Raw genomic sequence first — 12,691 nt, forward strand, 5'->3', positions numbered from 1 at the left:
GAACAAATTTTAACTACACATTGAACAATTTTGTGATATGTTCTGAAAAACCGTTTAAATATCCATTGAACATTTTTTATGTACACTGAACAATTTAAAATTGTGAACAAAGTTCGAAAAAGTGAATAAATTTGAAAAATATGAACAAATTTTGAAATCACGAACAAAAAACGAAAAATACATTTTTTTAAGTTCCATGAACTTTTTTCAAATTTGATGAACTTTCTCTAGATTTCGATGATTTTTTTCAAATTTGATGAACTTTTTCAAATCTGATGAAACTTTTTTCAAATTTGATGAACCTTTTCCAACTTTGATGAACTTTTTTTCAAATTCGATGAACATTTTTCAAATTCGTTGAACTTTTTTTTAAATTCGAACGAACTATTTTGATATTGATGAACTATTTTTCAAAACTGATGAACTTTTTTGAAATTTGTGAACTTTTTTAAAATCAATGATTTTTTAGTTCGTTAACCTTTTCAATTCGTGATGTATTTTGAAATCTGTGAACTTTCAAATTTCTTCCCAAAATTTTTTCGTTTTCCCAAATCTGTGCGCAATAAATAGCTCGACTTTAAATATTCTTAAAATGTTCGCGCTGAAAATATACATGATCAGTTGGTTGCCCTAGTGGTTAGGCGACTGGAACAGGTACTCGACGTTGCGTGATCGAATCCTCACGGGAGCAACCCTTTTTAGGGGATTTTTTTGTGGTATAGATAAGGCGTGTCGTGGGCCGGCCCAGCACGCGCGGCTGTGAGCGCCAGCTTCCTGAACCGGCGGTTAAGGCGCCGGTTAGGAGCTCCCCAAAGACTGGTTTTAGAGCCTTCAATGCAGGTTTATTTTTTGGGGTATCTTTATTGGTCTTCTCTGGTTCCTTCTGTTTTTTCCTTTTCCTTTATCTCTTTTTATTTTCTTTTAATTTTTCTTTTCAAACAAATGCCTGCTTATTTAATACAAGTTTTACATTTTCATAGGCATAACTTTTTTTGTGATACATGTTGAACTTTTCTCAAATTTTTGTGATACAAGTTTTACATTTTCATACACATGTTTGAGCCTTTTTTAAAACATGATAAATATTTTACCAAAAAATTGAACATTTATTTGAATGGGGCGAATTTTTTTAGAAAAATTACATGAACAAAGTTTTACATTGTATTAACATTTTTTAAATATTTGAAAACATATTTTTGAAATACATTAACTTTTCTATTAAATTACATGCATATTTATTTGAATGTGTTGAACGTGACATATTTGTATTGCTATTCCAATCTTCTCTAGCCTTGTATAGTTGACTCCTAGAGATATGGTAGGATTAGTTTTTTTGTCACGCAAGACATCCTGTGTATATATTGTGACCGATTCCTTGGAATATAATTGAGTTGCACCAAATATTCTCTTCACATGGTATCAGTTTTACCGCGATCTTCTCTCGCTTCCGCACCCCGCAGCCGACGCACCTTCCTGTAGCCGCCGCTGCCGCCAACTCCAAACCCTTCCGCCACCGCCGTTGCTACCTCTCCCGTAGCCACCGCCGTCGCCTCCCTCCTTCCCAAACCCCTCAAGCCACTGCCGCCGCTGCCACCTCTCCCGTAGCCGCCGCCGCCGCTTCCCTTCTTCCCATAGCCGCCACCGCATTGCCGCCGCGCTCCTAACCCTGACAGCATGACGAAGACCGACGCTGACGGTGGCGTTCCCGCGCCAAGGAAGACGGTGCGACGCATACCACGAGAAGTCGACGTGCGTGGGCAGCGAAGTGGACCGCAAGCCGCGGCGCTACGGCCCGAAGGGGAAATGCAGCGGCGGCTAGCAGGTCGGGGCGACGGCGGAAGACCTCGGGGCGGTCGAGGGACCGCGGGCCGCGGCACTACAACCCGAAGGGGCAGCACAGCAGCGGAGCGCGGGTCGGTGCAACCACGGGGACAACCTCGGAACGGCGGCGTGGACCGCTTGCCACACTCGCTACGGCTTGACAGGGTGACGCAGCGGCGGCGCGAGGGTTGGTGCAGCCACGAGGATGGCCTGGAGCGGACGACCCCGGGGCAGCGGTGGACCGCGGGCCGTGGCACTATGGCCCGAAGGGGCGACGCAGCAGTCACGCGGGTCGGTGCAGCCGGGAGAAGAACCACGGGGCGGCGGCGTTGCGGCCCGACGGGGCGACGCAGCGGCAACTCGTTGCTCGATCAGTAGAGGAGTGTGTTGAACTCGGGACAGTCTTCACGGGGCCTACAAAGGCGTGCGCAACCGGCGGGCCTGGTCGGTCGCATAGCTATACACCTCATCATCTTCTGTTCGGGTCTCCCCCATCCTATGACGATCTTCATGTCTTTGGTTGTTTGTGTTACCCCAACATCACTGCCACCGCCCCACATAAGCTTGCGCCTAAGTCTCTCGCTTGTGTCTTTTTCGGCTATCAACCAAACACCAAAGGATTTCGCTGCTATGACCCGGTCTCTCGTCGTGTGTTCGTCTCGCGGCATGTTTACTTTGATGAGGTTACTTTTCCCTTTGAGCAGGCTACACCGACAACAGCTCCGTCTTCGGATGATCTCCCTCAACGGCCTCGTGGAGCCCTTGCGCTTCCTCCACCACGACCCCGTGCATCTCTGACGGGTCCTTCAGCGGGGCCTACCTTGCCGGCTCAGGCGGAGCCGGCCTCACCCCTCTAGGCTTCGCCTCCCCAGGCTTCGGCACCCGCTCCAGCTGGCCTGGTCGGCTCAGGTGGAGCTGGCCTCACTCCTCCGGGTTTCGGCGCCAGCCCTCGCTGGCCTGGCCCAGGAGGTGCCTTGACCGGGCCCTCTACCGCTTCGCCCGCACCCACGTTGGCAGCGGCCTTGCCCGCCCCCGCGTCGCCTGTGGCCTCGCCTGCTGACTCATCCGCCTTGGTCGCGGTCTCATCTCCGCCACCCGCGGGCCTCGCCCGCGGTCATATCACCGTCACCCGCGGTTTCCTCTGAGGACGTCTCTTCGCCACCCACGGCCTCGCCCACGGCCTTGATGCCGCCATCTGCGGTCTCTCCTGAGGCCTCAACCGCCGCCTCACCCGTGGTTTCTCCCGTGGCCACGCCTTAGTCCTCTTCCATGGTTGTTCCTCTGCCTCGATGATGGGCTCGGCCCCCGCCTCCGCCGCCTCATCACTCTATGGTGACGCGTGCTAAAGACATGATCCATCAACCGAACCCTCGCTATCACAATCTCAGCGTCACGGGCATCTCTCTAGTACCGCGCTCGGTGCGTTCTGCACTGAGTGATCCGCACTGGCTCGCGGCTATGCGTGCTGAGTACAATGCTCTTGTCACCAACCGGACCTGGACGTTGGTCCCTCGCCCCCGGCGCTAACATCATCACTGACAAGTGGGTATTTCGGCATAAGCTTCTTCCTGATGGCTCTCTGGACAGGTACAAGGCCCGCTGAGTTGTTCGAGGTTTTGCACAACGTGCTGATACGTCTCCAACGTATCTACTTTTCCAAACACTTTTGCCCTTGTTTTGGACTCTAACTTGCATGATTTGAATGAAACTAACCCGGACTGACGCTGTTTTCAGCAGAATTGCCATGATGTTGTTTCATATGTAGAAAATAAAAGTTCTTGGAATGTCCTGAAAATCCTCGGAGGCACTTTTTGGAAAATATAAAAAATACTGGAGAAAGAATCAAGACCAGGGGGCCCACACCCTGTCCACGAGGGTGGGGGGCGCGCCCTCCCCCCTGGGCGTGCCCCCCCTGTCTCGTGGGCCCCCTGAGGCTCCGCCGACCTCAACTCCAACTCCATATATTCCATCTCGCGGACAAAAAAATCCAAGAGAAAGTTTCATCGTGTTTTACGATACGGAGCCACTGCCAAGCCCTAATCTCTCTCGGGAGGGCTGATCTGGAGTCCGTTCGGGGCTCCGGAGAGGGGGATTCGTCGCCGTCGTCATCATCAACCATCCTCCATCACCAATTTCATGATGCTCACCGTCGTGCGTGAGTAATTCCATCGTAGGCTTGCTGGATGGTGATGGGTTGGATGAGATTTACCATGTAATCAAGTTAGTTTTGTTAGGGTTTGATCCCTAGTATCCACTATGTTCTGAGATGGATGTTGCTATGACTTTGCTATGCTTAATGCTTGTCACTAGGGCCCGAGTGCCATGATTTCAGATCTGAACCTATTATGTTATCATGAATATATGTGTGTTCTTGATCCTATCTTGCAAGTCTATAGTCACCTATTATGTGTTATGATCCGACAACCCCGAAGTGACAATAATCGGGATACGTCTCGGTGATGACCGTAGTTTGAGGAGTTCATGTATTCACTATGTGTTAATGCTTTGGTCCGGTTCTCTATTAAAAGGAGGCCTTAATATCCCTTAGTTTCCATTAGGACCCCGCTGCCACGGGAGGGTAGGACAAAATTTTTCATGCAAGTTCTTTTCCATAAGCACGTATGACTATTTACGGAATACATGCCTACATTACATTGATGAATTGGAGCTAGTTCTGTGTCACCCTATGTTATAGCTATTACATGAGGAATCACATCCGACATAATTATCCATCACTGATCCAATGGCTACGAGCTTTTCACATCTAGTGCTTCGCTTATTTACTTTTCCGTTGCTACTGTTACAATCACTACAAAACCCAAAAACATTACTTTTGCTACCATTACCTTTGTTATTATATTACTTTGATACTAAATACTTTGTTGCAGATACTAAATTATCCAGGTGTGGTTTAATTGACAACTCAACTGCTAATACTCAAGAATATTCTTTGGCTCCCCTTGTGTCGAATCAATAAATTTGGGTTGAATACTTTACTCTCGAAAGTTGTTGCGATCCCCTACACTTGTGGGTTATCAAGACTAATTTTTGGCACCGTTGTTGGGGAGCATAGTTCTATTCTCTGAGTCACTTGGGATTTAAATCTGTTGATCACTATGAAGAACTTGAAAGACGCTAAAACCAAGATCTATCCCTCAACTACGAGGGGAGGTAAGGAACTACCATCTAGCTCTGCACTAGATTCTCCTTCTGTTATGAGTAAGTTTGCGACACCTAAACCTGCTACTGCTATGAATTCTGATATGTTGCATGTTATTGATGATGCCACTTCTGCTTTGCATGATACTCATGATGAAACTACTTCTGTGCGTGATACTACTTTGTCATTAGGTGAATTTCTTGATGAACAACTTGCTAGTGCTAGAGAGAACGAAATTATTGAAGATGCTATTATTGATGATAGCGATGATGAAGGTTCTCCGAATGATTATGAATTGCCCGTTGTTCCTGAGGGTTATATTATGAATGAAGAAGTTGCTAGAGCTATCTTTGCTTGCAATGATAGATATGATCTTAAGAAAATATTAGCTAAATGGAAGCAGCAGTCTCTTAATGCTAGAATGAAACCTAACCCTGCTTTTGCTACTTCACCTATCTGTATTAATGATAAGGATTATGAATTCTCTGTTGATCCTGAAATTATTACTTTGGTAGAATCTGATCCTTTTTATGGCCTTGAATCTGAAACTGTTGTGGCACATCTTACCAAGTTGAATGATATAGCCACCATGTTTACTCATGATGATAAATCTCGCTACTTTTATATCCTTCAGATATTTCCGTTCTCATTAAAGGGTGATGCTAAGACTTGGTATAATTCTCTTGCTCCTGGTTGTGTGCGTAGTCCACAGGATATGATTTATTACTTCTCTGCTAAATATTTCCCTGCCCATAAGAAACAAGCTGCGTTGCGGGAAATATATAATTTTGTGCAAATCAAAGATAAGAGTCTCCCACAAGCCTGGGGGAGGCTTCTCCGATTATTAAATGCTTTGCCTGATCATCCTCTCAAGAAAAATAAAATACTTGATATATTTTATAATGGACTAACCGATGCTTCCAAGGACTACTTGGATAGTTGTGTTGGTTGTGTTTTCAGGGAAAGAACAGTCGACGAAGCTGAATTACTATTGAATAATATGTTGAGTAATGAAAATAATTGGACTGTTCCTGAGCCAATTCCTGAGGCAATTCCTGAACCAATTGAGCCAACTCCTGAGCCTATTCCTAAACCCACTCCAAAGAAGGGACGTGTTTTATTCCTCAGTCTTGAAGATATGCAAGAGGCAAAGAAATCAATGAAAGAAAAAGGTATTAAAGATGAAGATGTTAAGAATTTACCACCTATTGAAGAAATACATGGTCTTAATATACCGCCTGTTGAAGTCTTGATAACCCGACATAGGTAGTAAAGGTAAATTCTCTCTATAGATATGATAAAGTTGAAATCCCCTCTACTAAATTTCATAGCCCATGCTTAGATGAATTTGATGACTTTATGGCTAGACAAGAAAGTTTTAATGCTTATGTTGGTAGAGAGTTAAAGAATAATGCTTTCGAGATAGGGCGCGTGAGTGATAATATGGCTAGAGTTAAAGGTGAACTTAAACTCATTAGCAAATATGCGTCTATGGTTGCTACTCAAGCTGAGCAAGTACTTAAAGCTCAAAATGATTTGCTTGATGAATTAAATAATAAGAATGACTTTGCTATTAGAGTGGCTACTAGAACTGGTAGAATGACTCAGGAACCTTTATATCCTCAAGGCCACCCTAAGAGAATCGAGCAAGATTCTTAGAGAAATAATTTAGAGGCACCTAGTTCGTCCAAAAAGAAGAAAAGAAAAACGATAGGACTTTGCATGCTTCTGGTGAACCTAATATAGACACACATGAGAATCCCAATGATATTTCTATTTATGATGCTGAAACACAATCAGGTGATGAACATGAACCTAGTGATAATGTTAATGATAATGTTCATGTTGATGCTCAACCTAGCAAAAATAATGAAGTAGAAATTGAACCTGATGTTGATCTTGATAACCCACAATCAAAGAATCAACGTTATGATAAGAGAGATTTTGTTGCTAGGAAGCATGGTAAAGAAAGAGAACCATGGGTTCAGAAACCCATGCCCTTTCCTCCTAAACCATCCAAGACAAAGGATGATGAGGATTTTGAGCGCTTTGCTGAAATGATTAAACCTATCTTCTTACGTATGCGCTTAACCGATATGCTTAAAGTAAATCCTTATGCTAAATATATGAAAGATATCATTACAAATAAAAGAAAGATACCGGAAGATGAAATTTCCACCATGCTTGCTAATTAGACTTTTAAGGGTGGAATACCAAAGAAACTTGGAGATTCGGGGGTACCAACTATACCATGCTCCATTAAAAGAAATTATGTTAGAACTGCTTTATGTGATCTTGGAGCCGGTGTTAGTGTTATGCCTCTCTCTTTATATCGTAAACTTGAATTGAATAAGTTGACACCTACTGAAATATCTTTGCAAATGGCTGATAAATCAACTGCCATACCTGTCGGTATTTGTAAGGATGTGCCTGTTATAGTTGCAAATGTCACTATCTTAATGGACTTTGTTATTATTGATATTCCCGAGGACGATAGTATGTCATTATCCTTGGTAGACCTTTTTTGAACACTGCAGGGGCTGTTATTGATTGCAACAAAGGCAATGTCACTTTTCATGTTAATGGTAATGAGCATACAGTACACTTTCCGAGGAAACAATCTCAAGTTCATAGTATCAATTCTATTGGAAAAGTTCCAACTATCATTGTTGGAGGTTTTGAATTTCCTCTCCCTACTGTCAAGAAAAAGTATGATATTCTTATTGTTGGGGATTTTCATATCCCCGTTGAGGTAACTTAGTGTTATTTGAAATTTCTCCAGTTCCGTGTTATTCGGAATGAGTTTGTTAACAAGACTTGATCAACCTTGTTAGTGGATTCATTTTGATGATCATGAGATGGATGAAACTAGAAGGCACAACCTTCTATACCCTCTTTTTACTTTTCATTATTTAGAATAAATAAAGCAAAAATAGTATTATTCGTCTGTTTTCTGATTTATCCGTGCAATAAAAAAATATCCCGAAAATAAAAGTGCTCCAAATGCCCTGCAAATTTAGTATGATATTTTATGGAATATTTGAGGATTTTAGGCACTGAAATCACTGCAGGAGGGGCAAGCACCAGGACACGAGAGTGGAGGGCGCGCCCACCCCCCTGGGCACGCCCCCTGTCTCGTGGGCCCCTGGTGGCCCCCTCCACTTATGCTAGCACCCACACACTGCATCTTCTAGCCAAAAAAATCCCCATCCAGCTCAAGCACGAGTTCTAGCTCATTTTGCTGCGATTTTTGATCTCCTTGCTCAAAGCTCAATTCACAAAACTGCTTTGGGAGATTGTTGCTTGGTATGTGACTCCTCCATTGGTCCAATTATTTTTTGTTGTAGTGCTTTACTCATTGCAAAATTTTGTTGCATAGGTGACCATGTTCTTGAGCTTGCATGTTAAATTTATGAGGTCCCAAGCATTTCTAATGCATGATATAGGCTCTAGGCACTTGTAGGAGTAGTTGCTACCATTCTTGTTAAGTTTTATTCACTTTTATTTTGAAGTTACTAAAATTTCAGAAATTTTCAGAAAATGTTAAGGAGGCTTTTAAGGGGCTCTTCTAGCCAAGGCTCTCAGGAAAAACAAGCTAAAGAGAAGGAAAAAGTCAAGTATAATCTTCCTCGCTTAGCGGAAGTACGGTCGTGTGAATGGCCATGTGATAATTTCTTGAAAGAAGCTGGAATTCATGAAGATTTTTATTCTTTGATCGAGAATGCGGACCTCACCGATTTCCTCCACGACCGGATGGATCAGTATCTCTTACTTACCAATACTTTCGTGCAAAAATTTTATTACTATCCTAAGAAGTCACCGCCTTCAGTATCATTTCATTTATATGATGAATTCAGAGAAATGACTCTACATGATTTTTGCGCGGTATGTAGGATACCCTTTGAAGGAGAGTTATAGGAACCCCATCGTGAAGATGTGGATGGCTTTGTTAACACTATAGCTGTAGAGGAGCCAAAGAAAGGTTCTGAGGCAAAAATCTCTAGCATACACTTTCCTGTTTTATGTTACTTTGCCATATTTGCTAGTAGATGCTTGATTGGTCATGGAAATAGTGGAAACTTTAATGTTCCTGATATTATCATTCTTCAGCATGCCTTGTTTGGAGACAATAGTTTTAGTATGGGTGCCGTCATTGCTAAACGGCTAAGCCTGAATCGTACAAAAGGCCCCATATTTGGAGGTATCTATGCTTCACATCTTGCTAGACATTTTGACATACCTATTAGGCACCATGAGAAAGAGGAGACAAAATTGCCTCCTTACATTTTAGATTACAAGAGCATGGTAGCACACGCGTTTATTATTGACAACAAAGAGAAGATGCTCTTATATAACCTTAGATTTAATAAGAAACACAATGATACTATTATTTTGCCTGCGCCTCTGTTGTTTGATTTGATTGCAGATAATTTTCTTGTTACACCGGAGGCGGTGTACGCTCATCGAGGCCAAGCATCCACTCCAGAACCTGAACCTGAGCCGGAACCTGCACTGGACCCTTATCGTGCATCATCTTTCCAGTGGGATCCGGAGATCGCCAGCCAGTGGTATCCTGATTACACTTCCCAGTACACTGGGGGGAGTAGCAGCGGTCCTTGGTATTAGACCAACTTAGGCCAAAAGCCTAAGCTTGGGGGAGTACGTATTTCTCACCGACTTTACATTCATACTCTTTCATTGTATTATCCATGCTAGTTTAAATTTCTTTTTCTAGTTTTCTTCTTGTGTGTTTGATAAACCTTAAGAAAACCAAAAAATTTAGTTAGTTTAATTTACATGCTTGTAGTAGAATTAAAATGAAAACCCAAAAAGATTTCTCCTTCTTCTTTTACTTGTTGGGAGCTTTCCCGTGTAAATAGTTTTATTTTCTTTTCTTTCCTTTGAGGGGTTGAGAGTAGAAGACCATATTTAAAATGCTTAGTGGCTCTCGTATGCATGATTGTTTATTTAACTTAGAGCCCATATTACCTTGTCTTCTCTCTCTTGAGTTGAATGCTTGCAGATTCTTGCTTAGTCCAATGCACGTTCATTATTACTATTATACACATCGTTCGGTCGTGCAAGTGAAAGGCAATAATGACGATATATGATGGACTTATTGAGATGAAAAAAGCTGGTATGAACTCGGCCTCTCTTGTTTTTGTAAATATGATGAGTTCATCGTTTCTGATTCAGTTTATTATGAAGTAAACATATTTGCAATGACATTCAGAGATTGTAGTTGCTTGTTCCATGCTTGATTAGCTATGAGTTATAATGGTCTACCTTGCGTGCCAACATGCTATTAGAATGATTATGATGTGATATGATGGGATGGTATCCTCCTTTGAATGAATTGAGTGACTCGACTTGGCACATGTTCACGCATGTAGTTGAAACAAATCAACATAGCCTTCATGATATTTATGTTCATGGTGGATTATATCCTACTCATGTTTGTATTCGGTGTGAATTAGTTTTAATGCATGTTTATGACTGTTGTCGCTCTCTCAGTTGGTCGCTTCCCAGTCTTTTGCTAGCCTTCACCTGTACTAAGCGGGAATACTGCTTGTGCATCCAAACTCCTTAAACCCCAAAGTTGTTCCATATGAGTCCACCATACCTTCCTATATGCGGTATTTACCTGCCGTTCCAAGTAAATTTGTATGTGCCAAACTCTAAACCTTCAAATAAAATTCTGTTTTATATGCTCGAGCAGCTCATGTTTCCACTAGGGCTGCCTATATCTTCCATGCTAGGTGGGTTATTCTCAAGAGGAGTGGACTCCGCTCCTCATTCACGAGAAAGGGCCGGTAACCGGGATGCCTAGTCCCATGATCCAAAAAGATCAAAGCAAATCAAAATAATTAAACAAAACTCCCCCAGGGTTGTTGTTAGTTGGAGGCACTCGTTGTTTCGAGCAAGCCATGGATTGATGCTTGTTGGTGGTTGGGGGAGTATAAACATTTACCATTCTGTTTGGGAACTGCCTATAATGCATGTAGTATGGAAGATACAGCCATCTCGTAGTTGTTGTGTTGACAGCGAAAGTATGCTGCTCAAAATGTTATTCAATCTCTATTTTAAAATCGAGCTCTGGCACCTCTACAAATCCCTGCTTCCCTCTGCGAAGGGCCTATCTATTTACTTTTATGTTTCGTCATCACCCTTCTTATTAAAAAGCACCCGCTGGAGAGCACACTGTCATTTATATTCATTATTATTGGTTTATATTGGGTATGACTTGACTGGATCTCTTTTACCATGAATTACAATGTTTAGTCAGTCCTTGATCTTTAAAGGTGCTCTGCATTTATGTTTTGCGGTCTCAGAAAGGGCTAGCGACATACCATTTTATTATATCATGTTATGATTGTTTTGAGAAAGTTTTGTCATCCGAGTTTTATTATTATCGCTCGCTAGCTGATTACGCCATTAATATGAGTAATTGTGAGACCTAAGTGTTATTGTGAGTATGTTTAGTTCATAATATTGCTGAAACCCGAATGATGGCTTTGCATGTTTGCAACAACAAGAGCAAATAGAGTTTGTAAAAGTTTTTCTTTATCACTTTCAGTTTATCAACTGAATTGCTTGAGGACAAGCAAAGGTTTAAGATTGGGGAGTTGATACGTCTCCAACGTATCTACTTTTCCAAACACTTTTGCCCTTGTTTTGGACTCTAACTTGCATGATTTGAATGAAACTAACCCGGACTGGCGCTGTTTTCAGCAGAATTGCCATGATGTTGTTTCATGTGTAGAAAACAAAAGTTTTCGGAATGTCCTGAAAATCCTCGGAGGCCCTTTTTGAAAAATATAAAAAATACTGGAGAAAGAATCAAGACCAGGGGGCCCACACTCTGTCCACGAGGGTGGGGGGCGCGCCCTCCCCCCCTGGGCGAGCCGCCCCCCTGGGCGCGCCCCCCTGTCTCATGGGCCCCCTGAGGCTCCGCCGACCTCAACTCCAACTCCATATATTCCGTCTCACGGAGAAAAAAATCAGAAAGAAAGTTTCATCATGTTTTACGATATGGAGCCGCCGCCAAGCCCTAATCTCTCTCGGGAGGGCTGATCTGGAGTCCGTTCGGGGCTCCGGAGAGGGGGATTCGTCGCCATCATCATCATCAACCATCCTCCATCATCAATTTCATGATGCTCACCGCCGTGCGTGAGTAATTCCATCGTAGGCTTGCTGGACGGTGATGGGTTGGATGAGATTTACCATGTAATCAAGTTAGTTTTGTTAGGGTTTGATCCCTAGTATCCACTATGTTCTGAGATTGATGTTGCTATGACTTTGATATGCTTAATGATTGTCATTAGGGCCCGAGTGCCATGATTTCAGATCTGAACCTATTATGTTTTCATGAATATATGTGTGTTCTTGATCCTATCTTGCAAGTCTATAGTCACCTATTATGTGTTATGATCCGACAACCCCGAAGTGACAATAATCGGGATACTTCTCGGTGATGACCGTAGTTTGAGGAGTTCATGTATTCACTATGTGTTAATGCTTTGGTCCGGTTCTCTATTAAAAGGAGGCCTTAATATTCCTTAGTTTCTATTAGGACCCCGCTTCCGCGGGAGGGTAGGATAAAAGATGTCATGCAAGTTCTTTTCCATAAGCACGTATGACTATTTACGGAATACATGCCTACATTACATTGATGAATTGGAGCTAGTTCTGTGTCACCCTATGTTATAG

The sequence above is a fragment of the Triticum aestivum genome, chromosome 2B (assembly GCF_018294505.1).
Source record: "Triticum aestivum cultivar Chinese Spring chromosome 2B, IWGSC CS RefSeq v2.1, whole genome shotgun sequence".
Lineage (NCBI taxonomy): Eukaryota > Viridiplantae > Streptophyta > Magnoliopsida > Poales > Poaceae > Triticum > Triticum aestivum.